The following is a 17,600-nucleotide window of genomic DNA, read 5'->3' as shown; positions in this document are numbered from 1 at the left end:
AGTGCAAAGACTTGGGGGAGTCAGAGGTAATGGAGGAGCTGAGGGAGAGGGAAGTAATTGCTGGGAAGGAGCCTGGGTGTGAACTTGGAGGGTTGTTGGGTCTGGGTGGGAAAAGTATAGAACAGGTTTTTTTGTGGGGGCAGGGATCGTTAGGGAGTCCAGGACCAGATTATGACATTCTGAGGCCCTAAACTATGTCAAGTGTAAGAGGCCCCATACCATAAAAAAAAGAATTAATTATTTTCACAGAAAGGATATTGAATATATAAACACGAAAGCTTTATATTTGCATATATACAAAGCAAAGTTGTAAAAATAGAATAATAATCTAACTAAAACACGTCTTGCAGTATGCCTGTTTGCATTGTAAAATAGTTTCAAATTAACATATTTTCATCTATGATTTCTTAATTAGTAGATATGAAAACTTTATATCTACAGCAACACAAAAGCAGTTACAGTTAAACAGACCAGCTTACTTCATGGAAGCGGTACAACCTGCAGTATGTCTGTTGGCACATCACATTAATTTTAACACTGAAATTTAAAATATTTTCTTTTGTGATTTTTGGAGAGCAAAGACATTGATGATGTCTTCAAATGATAAGCTATGGAGTTTGTCACTTTCAACGCACAAAATGCTTAGGGCAAATAGCTTTTCTTGCAGCATTGTTGTCTGCAGTTCATTCTTGATATATTTCAGTTGTGAAAATGACCTTTCTCCTGAGCAGTTTGTTACCATTAGATTAAAAAAAAAGCCACAAAATCACTTTAAAAAAACAGTAAAAAATATTATATTATAAATATTGAGATTTTATATATATATACACAACAACAAATAATATTTTATTAATATATGTATGCCGAAAACCTGTGTTATTTTACGAGGATATTTCTGTGAAAGTTAGTGCTATTTTGTCTGTGTTCTCACCAGGAAAACAAGAGAGGATATATAATTTTTTTTACACCATGAATTAGTAAAATTATCTTTCTTTTCATATGAATAAATGAAAAATCGTTTGATTAATTTTGTTAGGGAAAAACAAAGTTTATCCAGATTATATATAAAATATATTTACAAATGTTTATTCTGATTTAATTTTCACTATGAAACAATGAATTGTTCAGATTTTTCTTTTGCCATACTATAAAAATACAATGTATTATGTATAAGATATGTGATTTATAAGTCTATATAAGAATTTTTACATAGCATACTACCTCTAAAAAAATATTATCTTGCGTACTCCAAACCTGCCGAGCAGAAAATCCCAGTCTTTTTTCTAGGCAGACATCTCTCTTCGCGTTTGCTTTTCTATCCTCTGTCCTCCCCCAGGACCACTAATTAATCTCGAGTAAAGACCTCGGACACACAGAGTGACAACAAGCTATATGCGCAACAGAGAAAGAAAGAAAAAAGACTGGCAATCTCTAGACAGCCATTGAGAAAGTGAGAAAAACGAGCCTACATTCAAGCAAATATAACGAATATTTAATAGCCTATAAATCATATATGCACATAGTTTGAAATAACTTGCTCAAAAAGTACTCAGAATATTTTGATATATATGTATATGTTCCTTCACTTCTCTCAAAACCCTCTATTTATCCTTTTGTCAGCACTCTCTGATATTTATTGTGAAGGTTCCCGAAACTCAGGGAGGGAAGCCAACACAAATTTATCCTCCTCAAGATCCACTTGACGCAAGTCCCTAGAATGATCACCTGCAAACTCAGTCATGTGAAGCATGGATAGCGCATGAAGCAGAAAGTGGCGTGCCCACTAAAATACACAATTGTACATATGTACAGCTCGAAAGAAGAAAGAACACACTAACACCTAAGAAAACGATACATGACGTCACTCCCAGGACGAGTCCCATAGGAGTATGAGCTTGGCAGGATTGCTTAATGACACTGCCATCTCGGACCTCACATTTTTCCCAGTTTTATCAGCTGGGAGATTTATTTATTTAAATAAGTTATGAAGGCATGGTCAGAATTTTACCAGTAGCAGCTGGCCAACAAAACGCTGCTTTAGGAAACTGATAGCAGACTTACTCATAGAAATACTATTTTTACAAGTGCAATTATCGTTTTTTCTCAGCCCTGGCTTCACACCTGTCAATAATGAACAATTAGTGAAGGGTAAGGGTATTTGTGTAGCCAGATGTGTATATTTTTGTCATATTTCAACAAAAATGTCTGTAATTTAGAGAGAATCTTCTTTTTCCCATATTTCCTTTATCAACCGATTTTGATAAAATCTGAAATGGAGTCAGTTTTTTCTTTTTTAGAGACCCCTCATATTGTGAGGCCCTAAGCCAGGGTGGGCAAACTTTTTGGCCTGAGAGCCACATCTGGGTGGGGAAATTGTATGCAGGGCCATGAATGTAGGGCTGGGGCAGGGGGTTGGGGTGCAGGAAGGAGTGCGGGGTGTGGCAGGGTGTGGAAGGGGGCTCAGGGCATGGGGTTGGGGTGCAGAAGGGGTGCGGAGTGTGGGGGGGGCTCAGAGCAGCAGGCTCAGGGCAAGGGGTTGGGGTGCAGGAGGGGGCTAGGCAGAGGGTTGGGGTGCGGCAGGAGGTTCAAGGCAAGGGGTTAGGGGGCTCAGGGCTGGGGTGCTGGGTGCAGGAGGGATTCAGAGTGCAGGCTCTAGCCCAGTGCTGCATTCCTCGAGCGGTTCCAGGGTGGTAGTGGCATGCAGCAGGTCTAAGGCAGGCTCCCTGGCCCCGCACCGCTTCCAGAAGTGACCAGCATGTCCGGCAGTGGCTCCTGGGACTGGGGTGGGGCAGGCCTGTGTGTACCACCCCCAAAGCTCCCATTGCCCATGGTTCCCCGTTCCCGGCCAGTGGGAGCTGGAGGGGGCGGTTCCTGCAGGCAAGGGCAGTGCATGGAGCCCTCTGCCCCCACCGCCATGGGCTGCAGGGATGTGGTGCCAGCCCCTTCCGGGAGCAGTGTGGGGCCAGGGCAGCCAGGGAGCCTGCCTTAGCCCCGCTGCACCACCGGGCTGGCAATCCCATGGGCCAGATTGAAAGAGGGTTGGGCCATAGTTTGCCCTCCCCTGCCCTAAACCGTAGCTTAGTTAGTTTATGCGTTAATCTGGCACTGCTATTAGGGAGCTTCCCCCATGCAGACTGTGGCTGACCCCTAGCCTCTCCAGTTCAGTAAGGCATATCTGCCCTTGTCCTCATGTGTCCTTGCACCTCCCCATCCACGTGTCCCTCCATCCTCACTCAGACACTGCCTCCCCCTGTCCCCATGTGTCTCTGTGCCCCCCAATCAGACTCTTCCCCCCTGTGGCCCTGCATGTCCACTCCAATTCAACCCTTGCTCCAGTCTGTCCTCCCCCACTAGCGCTTATGAACCCCTGTCTGTGATCCCCAGCAGCCCCATGTGCCCCATACTATCTGTCTCATGACCTGGCCCAACAGGCGCTGTGAAGGCGGTGCTCCAAGCTCTTTCTCTTTCCTACGGTAGCTGGGGCTGGCTGGGAGCAGCTGCTCTGTTCTAGCACCACAGCACCCTCCACAGTGGGCAAAAGGCAGAACTTCAGCACTTTCCAGCATAAGTTATTTTCTGTGGAAAAAAATAAAAATATGCGCTGCACATAAATTAGGCGTGTGCACAGTGGTGGAAAATTCCCCCAGGAGTATAACTTACTAATTTATACACTGTTCAATTGGCCATCAGACCTCTATTGAGCAAGCTTGATTCATCTACTTAGCTAACCTTTCACCTTTCATACTGACAATACTCACTACCAAATATTACCTCATTTTTGATAACCAATGGAAACAGCCCTGAGCTGGCCAAAGCCAGTTAAGGCTGAGGCTGTTTGAACTTGTCTGTCACCTTTTTACTTTTTGTACTGCACATGCTCATTGTCATACATTATCTCATTCTGCACATGCTTCCTTGAACTGTTTTTGCTTTAGAACCAAGATTACCTCATCTGACCTTACTACTCATGCTCCAGGACATTTACTTCGTGACAATACCTCATTTTATGTAATTTTTACTATTGGGCATGCTCGGCCCAGAGATACTTCATGGCCAGACCTCATTTTACTCTCAGCTCTGGTCATGTGTCTTACAACATTCAAGGGTAAATGTCGTGCAGTTTTTCTCTGGTAAAATGACTCATGCCTGTTCCAGAGAGACAAGACAGGGGCACAAAATGGAGGAGAAGAATTCTTACACTATCAGAGAGCCAGGCAGAAGTTGAACATCTGGAAAACGAGAACTCTTCCAAGCAATGGACACACTTAGAATGCCGTCGCTTACAGGTAAGGCCTCTTGGCAGGAGAGGCAACATTTGAAACCTGGCAAGACAGGCATGCCCTGACAAGAAAAAACATAACTATCCCCACTGGTAACGAGAGGAGTTAAATGATCCTTTCACTACTTATCTAACTAACTGTAATTCTACTAACAACCAACTATAAAAACTGTATTAACCGCGACAGAAATATAAGAAAAGCTGAAGGTGGACATTCTACAGCTCTGTCTCTGGCTGAGAAGATGGAAAAGGAATGGTGTGGTTCACCTTTGCAGCCCTATGTAGACTCGGTATCCAGCACGCGGCGGCATAGGGCATTTGAAGGGGTCAAACAAACACAAACTAAAAATCTCCGATCAAGGCCTTGAGAGGCGCATGCGCACCTGACGTAGGACATCTTCGGTTCAACCTATTGTGTGTGCTGCTGACGATGGGCGATTACACTGCACATTGTAGAGATGCGTGCGTTTCAATGGTTTCCTCTCACTTTGTCCATCTTTTTTCTATTTTGTTGAAAGGCAAGAAAGGGGAGCAGCGTTCTTTGCTATGTCACATGTCCGTGTTCGATGGAGGTCCTTTCCAAGGTGGTGTGCAAGCATGCATTTAAAGCACCACTTGCCACTACTTTCACCTACCACACCTGCTTCCAAGTACCTAGGCCACAGTTTACGCCTTTATAGGCTGAGTTCCTTTTTCTTCGCCCTCCCGCACTCACAGCGTAGACATCTAGCTATGGATCTCAGGCTTCAGAAGTGCCATTTATCACCCTGGTAGCGGAGCGCCTTTGTCATAAAAGAGACCGGCCGTAGCTGTGTCCCCAAGCTGTCTTCAGGGTGTTTTGCCTGGGGCAGAGGTGCTGCGGGGACGTCGTTTCTGGTGGCGGGGAGGAGAGGAACGTAGGGGGAAAAGGAAAGGCCCTTTAGTTCCTGAGAGTCCCTTGTCCTTCAGGCTCAACCTATTGTGTGCGCAGCTGACGGCGGGCTATTATGCTCAATGTTGTAGCAATGTGTGCCTTTCAGTGGTTTTTTCTCTCTTTGTCCATCTTTCCTCAGCGTCATAGAGCTCAGTTTATGGAGTAGTGTGAGGGAGTGGTCCCATTTTTTTCCGTTTTGGGTTTTTCTCCATGACATTTGTCGAGCTGGGATGTCTTTGGGCAACCGCGATTGCAAAGGCTTCTGGCGGAGAATTGCTAGAAGTCCGATCTGGCGGAATATCTGGCAAGGAGCTGCCGGGCTATCCGTAGGTAATCTGAAGCTTTGCTGTCCTTGGCCTGTGCAGCGAATAGGCGCGCAGGGAGGCAACTCGTCGCCTTTACTTTGCAGTTTTTGCTCTTCTTCTTGTCATGAACAGAGGCGTTCGGTATGTGTGGGAGGGCAAGGCCTGGGCGTGTGTGAGTTTCTCTGATGGTCTCTGGAAAGGTCTGTTTTGTTGAAAGGCAAGAAAGGGGAGCAGCATGCTTTGCTATGTCACATGTCCTTGTTGGGTGGAGGTCCTTTCCAAGATGGTGTGCAAGCATAAAAGTAGTTTGTTTTGCGGTGTGAAGAGATCCCTGGATGGGGTGTGCGCTGAGTTGACAGTGCGTGGCGGAGGGGGCGGGGTCTCCTTGTGAGAGTATGGGGAATTAGCTCAAACGGTAGAGCGCTCGCTTAGCATGCGAGAGGTAGCGGGATCAATGCCCGCATTCTCCAGGTGGCGGTGGCTGCTACTGCACTTCCTCTCCCATCTTTCTCTTTTTTCCATCCCCACCCGCTTGCACCCACATCACAGGGTTTATGTCTGCGCAGAAAGGAGCGTTGCGGTAAGCCTTTTGTCCTGAGGCAGCAAAAGGGGCAGCGTCTCTTTCAGGAGAGTGTGTGTCTCAGTTCTTTCCTTTTGCCAGTCCCTTTGTATTTGTTTTTCCTGAGGTAGGCGCAGGGTGTGAAAGGGTACGAGCGGGAATGTGTCAATTATTGATGAAGGGGAAGGGGAATGGACGGAGAAAATGTTGTGGTTTAAAAGGCCCCTTTCAAGCCAGGCAGGAGGCTGCGAACATGTTTTCCATTGCACCACCGTCCCTGTTCTGGGTGGGAGTCAGGGCTGGGGTCCCAACATTGTGCTGCGCGTGCTTGAGACAATCCCGGGTCCCCTGTGGTAGGATGCTAGCGTTGCGCCCCCTGGCGTTCCGGTCTTCGTGCCATGCCTGTTAGGGAGCCTTTGAGCGCTATATGTGTGCGGCCTTGCCGTGGGGTGAATTGAGGGTAGAGTAGGCGGCGACCCGGCAGCCGGGAGGATGAAGGGATAGGTGTGTGTCGCTTATTCTTTTCAAGGGCTGGGCAGAGGCAAGCCTATAATTATCAGTTAGTGCCAGTGGCACTTCTGCCTGACACCTTGAGTCACTCAGGGCCCTTTGCACCTGTCTTCCTTCGATAGCTCAGCTGGTAGAGCGGAGGACTGTAGGCTTAATACCCCTGGGAATCCTTAGGTCGCTGGTTCGACTCTGGCTCGAAGGAGTGAGCTTTTGGTTCCACGCTCTTCTTTAGAGCTCCCGCTCTGGCCACTGCCACGTTTTACTGCATTCGTGCGAGACTGGCCTCTGGAGGTCGGCTGCATTTAAAGCACCACTTGCCACTACTTTCACCTACCACACCTGCTTCCAAGTACCTAGGCCACAGTTTACGCCTTTATAGGCTGAGTTCCTTTTTCTTCGCCCTCCCGCACTCACAGCGTAGACATCTAGCTATGGATCTCAGGCTTCAGAAGTGCCATTTATCACCCTGGTAGCGGGGCGCCTTTGTCATAAAAGAGACCGGCCGTAGCTGTGTCCCCAAGCTGTCTTCGGGGTGTTTTGCCTGGGGCAGAGGTGCCGCAGGGACGTCGTTTCTGGTGGCCGGGAGGAGAGGAACGTAGGGGGAAAAGGAAAGGCCCTTTAGTTCCTGAGAGTCCCTTGTCCTTCAGGCTCAACCTATTGTGTGCGCAGCTGACGGCGGGCTATTATGCTCAATGTTGTAGCAATGTGTGCCTTTCAGTGGTTTTTTCTCTCTTTGTCCGTCTTTCCTCGGCGTCATGGAGCTCAGTTTATGGAGTAGTGTGAGGGAGCGGTCCCATTTTTTTCCGTTTTGGGCTTTTCTCCATGACATTTGTCGAGCTGGGATGTCTTTGGGCAACCGCGATTGCAAAGGCTTCTGGCGGAGAATTGCTAGAAGTCCGATCTGGCGGAATATCTGGCAAGGAGCTGCCGGGCTATCCGTAGGTAATCTGAAGCTTTGCTGTCCTTGGCCTGTGCAGTGAATAGGCGCGCAGGGAGGCAACTCGTCGCCTTTACTTTGCAGTTTTTGCACTTCTTCTTGTCATGAACAGAGGCGTTCGGTATGTGTGGGAGGGCAAGGCCTGGGCGTGTGTGAGTTTCTCTGATGGTCTCTGGAAAGGTCTGTTTTGTTGAAAGGCAAGAAAGGGGAGCAGCGTGCTTTGCTATGTCACGTGTCCTTGTTGGGTGGAGGTCCTTTCCAAGGTGGTGTGCAAGCATAAAGGTAGTTTGTTTTGCGGTGTGAAGAGATCCCTGGATGGGGTGTGCGCTGAGTTGACAATGCGTGGCGGAGGGGGCGGGGTCTCCTTGTGAGAGTATGGGGAATTAGCTCAAACGGTAGAGCGCTCGCTTAGCATGCGAGAGGTAGCAGGATCAATGCCCGCATTCTCCAGGCGGCGGTGGCTGCTACTGCACTTCCTCTCCCATCTTTCTCTTTTTTCCATCCCCACCCGCTTGCACCCACATCACAGGGTTTATGTCTGCGCAGAAAGGAGCGTTGCGGTAAGCTTTTGTCCTGAGGCAGCAAAAGGGGCAGCGTCTCTTTCAGGAGAGTGTGTCTCTCAGTTCTTTCCTTTTGCCAGTCTCTTTGTGTTTGTTTTTCCTGAGGTAGGCGCGGGAGGCGGAGTCGGGTGTGAAAGGGTACGAGCGGGAATGTGTCAATTACTGACGAAGGGGAAGGGGAATGGACGGAGAAAATGTTGTGGTTTAAAAGGCCCCTTTCAAGCCAGGCAGGAGGCTGCGAACATGTTTTCCATTGCACCACCGTCCCTGTTTTGGGTGGGAGTCAGGGCTGGGGTCCCAACATTGTGCTGCGCGTGCTTGAGACAATCCCGGGTCCCCTGTGGTAGGATGCTAGCGTTGCGCCCCCTGGCGTTCCGGTCTTCGTGCCATGCCTGTTAGGGAGCCTTTGAGCGCTATATGTGTGCGGCCTTGCCGTGGGGTGAATTGAGGGTAGAGTAGGCGGCGACCCGGCAGCCGGGAGGATGAAGGGATAGGTGTGTGTCGCTTATTCTTTTCAAGGGCTGGGCAGAGGCAAGCCTATAATTATCAGTTAGTGCCAGTGGCACTTCTGCCTGGCACCTTGAGTCACTCAGGGCCCTTTGCACCTGTCTTCCTTCGATAGCTCAGCTGGTAGAGCGGAGGACTGTAGGCTTAATACCCCTGGGAATCCTTAGGTCGCTGGTTCGACTCCGGCTCGAAGGAGTGAGCTTTTGGTTCCACGCTCTTCTTTAGAGCTCCCGCTCTGGCCACTGCCACGTTTTACTGCATTCGTGCGAGACTGGCCTCTGGAGGTCGGCTGCATTTAAAGCACCACTTGCCACTACTTTCACCTACCACACCTGCTTCCAAGTACCTAGGCCACAGTTTACGCCTTTATAGGCTGAGTTCCTTTTTCTTCGCCCTCCCGCACTCACAGCGTAGACATCTAGCTATGGATCTCAGGCTTCAGAAGTGCCATTTATCACCTTGGTAGCGGGGCGCCTTTGTCATAAAAGAGACTGGCTGTAGCTGTCTCTCCGGGTTTTTTTTGCATAGGGCAGAAGTGCCACGGCAATTTAGTTTCTGCTGGCAGGGAGGAGGGAAAGAAGGGTGGAAAGGCTCTTTAGTCGCTGAGATTCGTTTGGCCTTTAAGGTCAAGGGTTCCCTGTTGAAAGAGCTTATATTTCTTAAAGGTCTTTTCCTCTGGTGAATTTTTCAGTGAAAGAGCAAGGATCCCTTAGTATCTTGATGAGTTTCCAGTTAAGCACTTGAGTATGTGAGTAATCCCATGTAAGTGAATAGCACTACACAGTTTCTTCGAGAGACTAGGTTGTGTCTTTTATTTGACAAACTGAGAAGCTTTTATTGGTGAAAGAGAGAAGATCTTTCATTGAGCTCTTCTTCAGCTCAGGAAAATATCCAGAAACCTTTTCTACAACACTGGTTACTTCGGTATAATTTATGTTACTGAGGCGTGTGAGTTGACCACACACCCGATCATCTCCCACCGACATAGCTACTGCGTCTCATGGAGGCAGGAGTTATTAAGCAAACAGGAGATCCCTCTCTCTTAATAAAAACCAGCAGGATCTTATTAAAGGGGAAAAGGCAAAATGCCACATTTATTGTGAATGCAGAAACTATCATAGTAAGCAATTAGTTATAGCTATAACATTCCATTCAATTTCATATTTATTCACACGTTCATTCATACAGACACACAGGTTCTGCAAGGTTGTTATCATAGTTACTGGGCTTAGAGTTGTTCTTGCCAAGCTATTGGCCAGGTGGCCTGGACACGAGGAGGGAATAGGGCCTTGTCAGATGCTAATCTGATGCTCCTGGAAGTTGGTTTGCAGAATCAGACCCCAAAGTTCTCAGTTTCTAGAGTCCATTTTTAGAGGAATTTATTCCTATACCAGTCTGTGGGAATTGCTTCATCATGCTGTTGCTGAAGCAATCAGCAGATGGCACCTTCCTGACGGCTCCATGATGCCAGATGTTATCTTGCTCTTCGGTTCTCCCATCCTTGAGGCTGTTGGGTGGATTCCAGTCTGCCCTCTGGGGGTCCTCTGCTTGTTTCTACTTGATGCCTTCTTCGGCCGATCAACACTGGATTCTTAGGCTGGCACTTCCCTGATCATTCAGTTATTATCCACACCAAGCATCCAGCCACACACTTCCTCTATCTCTATTTTAATCACAATTGTTAACAAAGCGAGATAAATACAACAAAAGGGCGGGGAGTCTCTGTGTGCTGTTTCTGTTGTTACAAAGTATCGCTTTGAGTCTCTCTCTGTGTGAGTATCAGAGTAGCAGCCGTGTTAGTCTGTATTCGCAAAAAGAAAAGGAGTACTTGTGGCACCTTGGAGACTAACCAATTTATTTGAGCATAAGCTTTCGTGAGCTACAGCTCACTTCATCGGATGCATAAAGTGGAAAAAACAGTGAGGAGATTTATATACACACAGACCATGGAAAAATACACATTGTAAGGAGCGTGATCACTTAAGATGAGCTATTACCAGCAGGAGAGTGGGGTGGGGGGAAAGAAAACCTTTTGAAGTGATAATCAAGGTGGGCCATTTCCAGCACATTTCCAGGAGTTAACAAGAACGTCTGAGGAACAGTGTGGGTGGGGGGTGGTGGAGAATAAACAAGGGGAAATAGTTTTACATAGTATAATGACTCAACTACTCCCAGTCTTAACTTAGGCTTGAATACACCCCCACCCCCAGGCCAGAGCTTGCACCCAAATGCCGTCCCAGAGCCTGCACCCCTCACCCCCTTGCCCCAGCCCAAAGCCTACACCCAAACTCTGTCTCAGAGCCTGCACCCCTCATCCCCTCCTGCACCCCCACCCCCTGCCCCAGACCGGAGCTTGCACCCAGCACCCAAACTCCCTCCCAGAGCCTGCACCCTGCACCCCTCCTGCACCCTAATCCCTAGCCGAGGGCCTGCACCCCAGACCTACTCCCTGCACCCAAACTCCCTCCCAGAGCCTTAGGCAGGTGGGGGGCAGAGTTTGGGGACTGGGTGGGTTCTGGGCACCACCAACATTTCTACAAACCTGCCACCCCTGCATAGGTGCTTAGCTGTTTTGCTAGACTGGGGACTAAAAGCATGTCATTTTGGGAGCAGGGTCTCTTCCAGCTGTAGGAATTGTCTTCATTGTAACTTTCTCTCAGTATCCTGGAAGATTTTAACAGAAAAGTGGTTTTTTTTTCCCCCTAAAGGCCCAAACTTCTTTCCATTGAAGTCAATGGCAAAACTCATTTTCAATGGGAGCAGGCTTAGGACCTAGTTTTTCTTTTAAGTATATAACTGCACCTATATTTACTGAATGTGTAGGCCTTGCCTTTTAACATTTGTTAGAAGTGGGAGCAAAGCCTAAAACCTTCCCATCCTTCAAACCTGGAATTTCCTGTATCCGCCTTGCAAGTGACCAAGACTATACCACAAGATGACCTTATTCCTGCAATTTAGTGTGGAATCCAAACTGAGTGTGCCCTGGAGGTGCCTGTTCTGGGAAAATTTTCTTTTTCAAAAAATATTATGAAAGTTAATTTTGTATTTAGCTTGCCCCCCTTATGGCTACAGGTTTTGCAGGTGTCTAAAGCTGTCTGTTACTAATCTAATTTTTTAAAAATAGCTGAGAGGTTTAAGAGAAAATATTTGTTCATTAAGATTTAAAATAAGATTCTTGTCTGGTGGCACAGAGCATTAAACAGTCATCTGCGTACTCTCCAGTGTAGCAGAAATTTGGCAGAGTATATGAAGTCCTTGTCTTCAAGAAATCATTTGGAAATATAGTTTAAAAACATCAAGGGCTGGATTTCTTACAGTTCTAGCCTGTATCTTTTAACTGAAAGTCATTTTCTAAGTACATTAAACACCTTGAAAATCTCTCTTTTATAAACACGAGGATACATTTTGCATGATTTCATTTCTGAACTGAACAGATGTATTTTAAAAACATCCCAACTATAATTGTTACATAACTGATAAGAATCTAGATTTTTTTGAGAAAATTGTTAAAACACTTCCCACAAAGAGGGACGTTATGAAGTGAAGCTTAAATATTTTAAAAAGCTAGAAGGAAAATGTGGTTAAACTTTTTAAAGATCAGTTTTCAAACTTTTTATTCTGTAACATTTAAAAATTTTCCTGATCATTAAACAATACACATGCTTTCCTATTTCTCCTGGAGAGTGAGACATCTATGTAAAATAGGACCAGCATTGTAGTTACTTCATTTAATCCAGTTTAAAAACACATATGACAGATTGATTTAATTTTTATCACTGAAAATGAATTATAGATTTAAATTTTATTCATATTGTGACAGGGTCGTGCTGGGTGGCTACAGGAGAGTGATAGAAGGCAGATATATTAGCCCCAGGTTAAGTAGGTCCCTTTCCCCTGGGTAAGGTAACAGGGAAGGTTCCAGAACAATCAGTAACCTTCTGGAGACAATTAAGACAGGCTGATTCGAACACCTGCAGCCAATCAAGAAGCTGCTAGAATCAATTAAGGCAGGCTAATCAGGGCACCTGGGTTTAAAAAGGAGCTCACTTCAGTGTGTGATGGCAAGGAGCTGGGAGCAAGAACCCATACTGTTGGAGGACTGAGGAGTACAAGCATTATCAGACACCAGGAGGAAGGTCCTATGGTGAGGATAAAGAAGGTGTTGGGAGGAGACCATGGGGAAGTAGCCCAGGGAGTTGTAGCTGTCCCACAGCTGTTCCAGGAGGCACTCTAGATAGCTGCATTCCACAGGGCCCTGGGCTGGAACCCGGAGTGGAGGGTGGGCCCGGGTTCCCCCCAAACCTCCCAACTTCTGGTCAGACACAGGAGGAGTTGACCTGGACTGTGGGTTCACGAAAACAGCCAAACTGAGGGCTGCCGTGAAGCTCCAAGGCGAGCAAATCCGCCAATAAGCGCAAGACCCACCAAGGTAGAGGAGGAACTTTGTCACAATATATATTTGGAGGGCAGTGGAATGTTCCCAAAACAATATAGGCCAGATGACATACCATATTAATTAAACCTATGTAGAGAGATATACCTCAGACATTTTACTATGCTTGTATATTTTAAAAATAGAACTAGAATTAGTCAAATATGGCATTTTTATTAGACAGATCTTCTCCCAAATTATTAAAGGCTTGTCTACACATTACATTTATTCTGGAATGAGGCACGGTGTGAATTTAAAGCGGAATAGCTATTCTTTATACACAGCCCTTAGCTAGCATGCAAGTATTTTACATTCCACACTCATCCCTATCTAGGTACATATATTTCAGTACATTTTTATCAGCTGCCTCTGATCCTGCAATTAACTGCATGCTAGTAGACTACTCCTTCCACACAGAGCCCCTTTGACTCTAGATAGGAGCAGCAGTCCACCCACACCTTATCAACTGCAGGATTGGGATTTAAGGACCAGTACTGTCCCCTCTGGGTGGTGGGGATGCAAATTTAGTGAATTCCCATTGTGTGTGTGTGTGTGAGCAAGAGAGGTAAGGGGGAAAAAAGAAAGGCTATCCGTGCTGTGAAACATTCAAAACAAAGGATAAAAGTTCACCTCCAAGAAAAGATCAATCCTGGAAAATTTTACCTCAGAAAATAAATATTTTAGAAACTTGTGAGAAAGAGAAAACAGAAGATTAGAATGGAAGCTATTTTGCAACCGTCACTATAGTGAGCATGATCAGAAGTTCCTATAATAACCGAGCTGAGGTTAAAATTGGGTAAAGAAAGAGTTTTATCATAAAAAATATATTTAAATTTTCACCAGTGTTATATGACTTAAGAAATACAGAGTGCGAGAGAAACAATGCAGGTATTTCTAACTTTTCTAATTCTTCTTTTATTTTCCACTACGACATTTTAACAGTTTGACATATGTAAACCAAGAAAAGAAAAATGTTAAAATATTACACACAGCTGTCACTCAGCTACCATAACAACATGTATGGGTACTGCAAGATTATTTTGCCAACACTATGTTTGTGTGTGAGTGTACATATTATCTGAGAAAATTGTTAAAATGCTTCCCACAGAGAGGGAAGTTATATACACTTACATGAATAATGATTTTTTTAAGATAGATTTTTCTATAAACGTAAATCAGACTTTTTCAAATGCATTTATCAATTAAGGCTAGCTGATATTTTACATAGATAATTCTAGTACTTTAAGTGCTGCAATTGTGCAGCCTTAGCTGGTTGCAATAACAATATTTTTAAGAGTTGAAAATTAAGATGTCCCATGGTAGTATGGTATAAAGTACTGCTAATTTGGAATGTGCATCATGAGGTTCAAAATACCAACACAATTAACACATTCATTGCACTTTTGAAACATATCTGCCATTTCAATACTCCCAGCTTTCCTCACGAATTTCAAGCATCTACCATACAACAAACTATCTCCTTTAGAAAACAAAACAATATGTGCTTTATTCCAGACACAAATGTTAATCTCAAATGAAGGCAGATTGTCTTCAACAGTGGGAAAAAAATTCAGATGGTTGTAATTACTAAAGATTGTGCGTCCTCAGATGCAGGCATATAAATTAATTTCCTTTTTAATAAAAGTCATGCCATTGCAGTTATACACAAGCCCTAAGGTAACTGGGTCTAAAATAAACAGAGAAATTCACAGAGGAAATGATAGATGAATTACATAGGAATTGAATGCAAGTTTCAGTAAAAAATTCAAGTTCCTAAAATAATATATATAATCCTCTCAAAGGGCTTAAGCATTTCCTATCCATGATGATCTAAACAAACTGAGGCAAAAAATAAGAGTAAATGTTCTTTGTTATTAGTATTACCAATACTTGTTGGATAGTATGGCAGTGTCTGACAAATTTGAGATGACATCCACTAATAATAATGATAATACTTAGCGCTTATATAGCGCTTATATAGCGCTTTTCATCTATAGTTCTCAGTAGGTAAGGATCATATCTCTATTTTACAGACAAGAAAACAGGCGCAAAAAATGTCTTGCACAAGGTCACCCAGTTGATTCCTAGGACAAGTCCGGACTAGAACCCAGGGCTCTTAAGGCCTAGTCCCACAACCTAGCTGCTGGACCATACAGCTTGCCAGACATCTAGGTTTTCAGAAAGGCTTCCACTAAGCAATTTTTTGTAACAAAAAACAAACCAAATGTCACAGCAAATATTTCACACCCTTAACATTTCACAAGAGGGTCAAAACTTAACTCTCATGGCATACATTTCCTCATGGATATGACTCCGAGGCTGTGAAAAGTACCACTGTAGTTAATAAAAAATGAGTCCTTAAGGAAAAATATCATGTTCTTAAGTCATTAAATAGTTTAGTGTAATTGCTGTTAACTCCAAAATAAATATGCACATTGCCTAGCTAACTGGAGACTCCCTGATGTCAGTTATTCCATAAGTCTTGGCACAAAAAAATCCTAAATGCAATCACTTATCACACCATATTTTAGCCATTTCCTTCTTTTAAGCACTTGTACCCTCAAAATGGATGTAGCTTCAAGTTGTTTTTGTAGTATATTTATATTTCAGATAAACAATAAATCAATTTTTGAGTTTCTATATATCTTAGCACAGTGTGACCCCAATTCTGACTGGGGCTTGCGTGCTATTGCCCTACAAATAAATAATATACTTAACTACAAAGAAATGTACCCTGACTTTAACAGGGTAATCTAAAATGAACAAGTCACATGAGCTTTGCCAAAGGGGAGGAAGAGGAACAAATATTAACCATTGTTAATTTATTATGTTCACTAGAGCTTTTTGAACCATGTAGATTAAACACTGATTAACATGTCAACATAATTCATTTACATCTCCTTAACAGAAATGCATTCTTTTTACTTTGGAAGTATCTTTGGTAACTTCTGATAACCAGAAAGAGGTTTTGTAATAATAAATAAAATAAAAAAATAAAGAATGGATGGAGATAATAAAACTTTTAAATAGAGATTCCCTCCTTATTCTGGACTACTTACTCATACAAAATACCCACTGACATCAATATTCAACGAAATTGCTTGCATAAATAATTACTTGCATGAGCAAGTGTTGCAGGATTAGGATTTAATTTAGGCAAACAAAATAAACAAATCATATCAGAAGCTAACGTTGGTGCAGACAGTTTTGTGGAGCAGAACATTTCTTGTAACTTTTACATTGCAAATATACAAGGATCAATTTTCCAGAATGCTCGGTATGCCCAACTGGGGATAGATTTTCAAAAGAACTCTGCTTCTAATAGACACCCAAATTAAGTGACTAGGATTTTCAGAAATCCTTAGAACGCAGCAGCTTTCTTTGCTGTCAAAGAGAGCTGTGGACTTTGAAAATCTGGCTACTTTAGTTAGTTGTGTAAAAGGAAGATGCTGGCTGAAGAGTCCTTTTGAAAATCTGGCCTTTGTATCCTGAATATCTAAGCAAGCATATTTTCAGTTTCGCTAAATGCTGTTTGCAATCACTGACTGACAAAGTATTGCCAGTCTAAATCACTTCAGAAATTAGTGATGGGTAAATATACTGAGTAGTCGATACAACCATTATTGTGGAACTTCAGAGCTAAAGTCCATAACCTTAAGTATTTTGCTATGAATATGAAATCTGAGAATTAATAATAGTGGTACTGCTGCTTTATGTAACTAATTACCCCAGAGACCATATACACATTGCTCACAAATGTTGCCTTTGCAGTTTAACTCTAAAATAATCCAGGAATTCAGAAAGAAAATTTGAAAGCTGAACAGTCCATTTTCAATTCAATTTATATATTTAGATATAGTGCAGACGTCAGCAACATAAATTCATTCCTATACGTACATGATTCCTACATCTGTACCTCATCAACATACAAGTTTCTGAAACTCTTACTTTTGCAGACTTCAAATACCACATTCTTACCCAGAATCACTGCAAGTTTTGTGTTCTACCTCTGTTGTTTATTTGCAAGAGGCTGCACTGTACTTGAGTTTATTATCCTATTGTGCAATATTGTGGCTGTTCAAAATATGAAATACTGCCTAGACATTGTTTTATAAATAGGGCCCTACCAAATTCACGGCCATGAAAAATGTGTCACAAACAGTGAAATCTGGCCTCCCCCTGTGAAATCTGGTCTTGTGTGTGCTTTTACCCTGTATTACACAGATTATATGAGGGAAACCAGCGTTTCTCAAATTGGAGGTCCTGACCCAAAAGGAAGTTGCAGGGGGGGGTCACAAGGTTATTTTAAGGGGGTTGTGATATTGCCACCCTCACTTCCGTGCTGCCTTCAGAGCTGGGTGGCCGGAGAGTGGCTGCTGTTGGCCGGGCGTCTAGCTCTGAAGTCAGCACCCTCCCAGCAGTAGTGCAGAAGTAAGGGTGGCAAACCCAAGCCATCCTTACTTCTGTGCTGCTGCTGGCAGTGGCTCTGCCTTCAGAGCTAGGCTCCTGGCCAGCAGCCACTGCTCTCCAGCTACCCAGCTCTGAAGGCAGCACTGATGCCAACAGCGGCACAGAAGAGTAGCAGCACCGCAACCTCC

The 17,600-nt window shown here is 44.2% G+C and overlaps 3 non-coding genes across 3 annotated transcripts; all 3 read left to right on the top strand.

Annotated features, from left to right (window-relative positions):
- Positions 1-5,894: 5,894 nt before the first annotated feature.
- Positions 5,895-5,967, top strand: TRNAA-AGC. Its single transcript has one exon. It is a non-coding gene; the product is annotated as a tRNA-Ala (tRNA).
- A 711-nt stretch (positions 5,968-6,678) lies between these two features.
- Positions 6,679-6,768, top strand: TRNAY-GUA. Its single transcript is given in 2 exon segments — positions 6,679-6,715; positions 6,733-6,768. It is a non-coding gene; the product is annotated as a tRNA-Tyr (tRNA).
- A 1,907-nt stretch (positions 6,769-8,675) lies between these two features.
- TRNAY-GUA lies at positions 8,676-8,765 on the top strand. Its single transcript is given in 2 exon segments — positions 8,676-8,712; positions 8,730-8,765. It is a non-coding gene; the product is annotated as a tRNA-Tyr (tRNA).
- The last annotated feature ends 8,835 nt before the right edge of the window (positions 8,766-17,600 follow it).

Source organism: Chelonia mydas, chromosome 2 (assembly GCF_015237465.2).
Source record: "Chelonia mydas isolate rCheMyd1 chromosome 2, rCheMyd1.pri.v2, whole genome shotgun sequence".
Classification (NCBI taxonomy): domain Eukaryota; kingdom Metazoa; phylum Chordata; order Testudines; family Cheloniidae; genus Chelonia; species Chelonia mydas.
The sequence above is the reverse complement of the archived record's forward strand: the minus strand, read 5'-3'. Positions and strand labels throughout refer to the sequence as shown.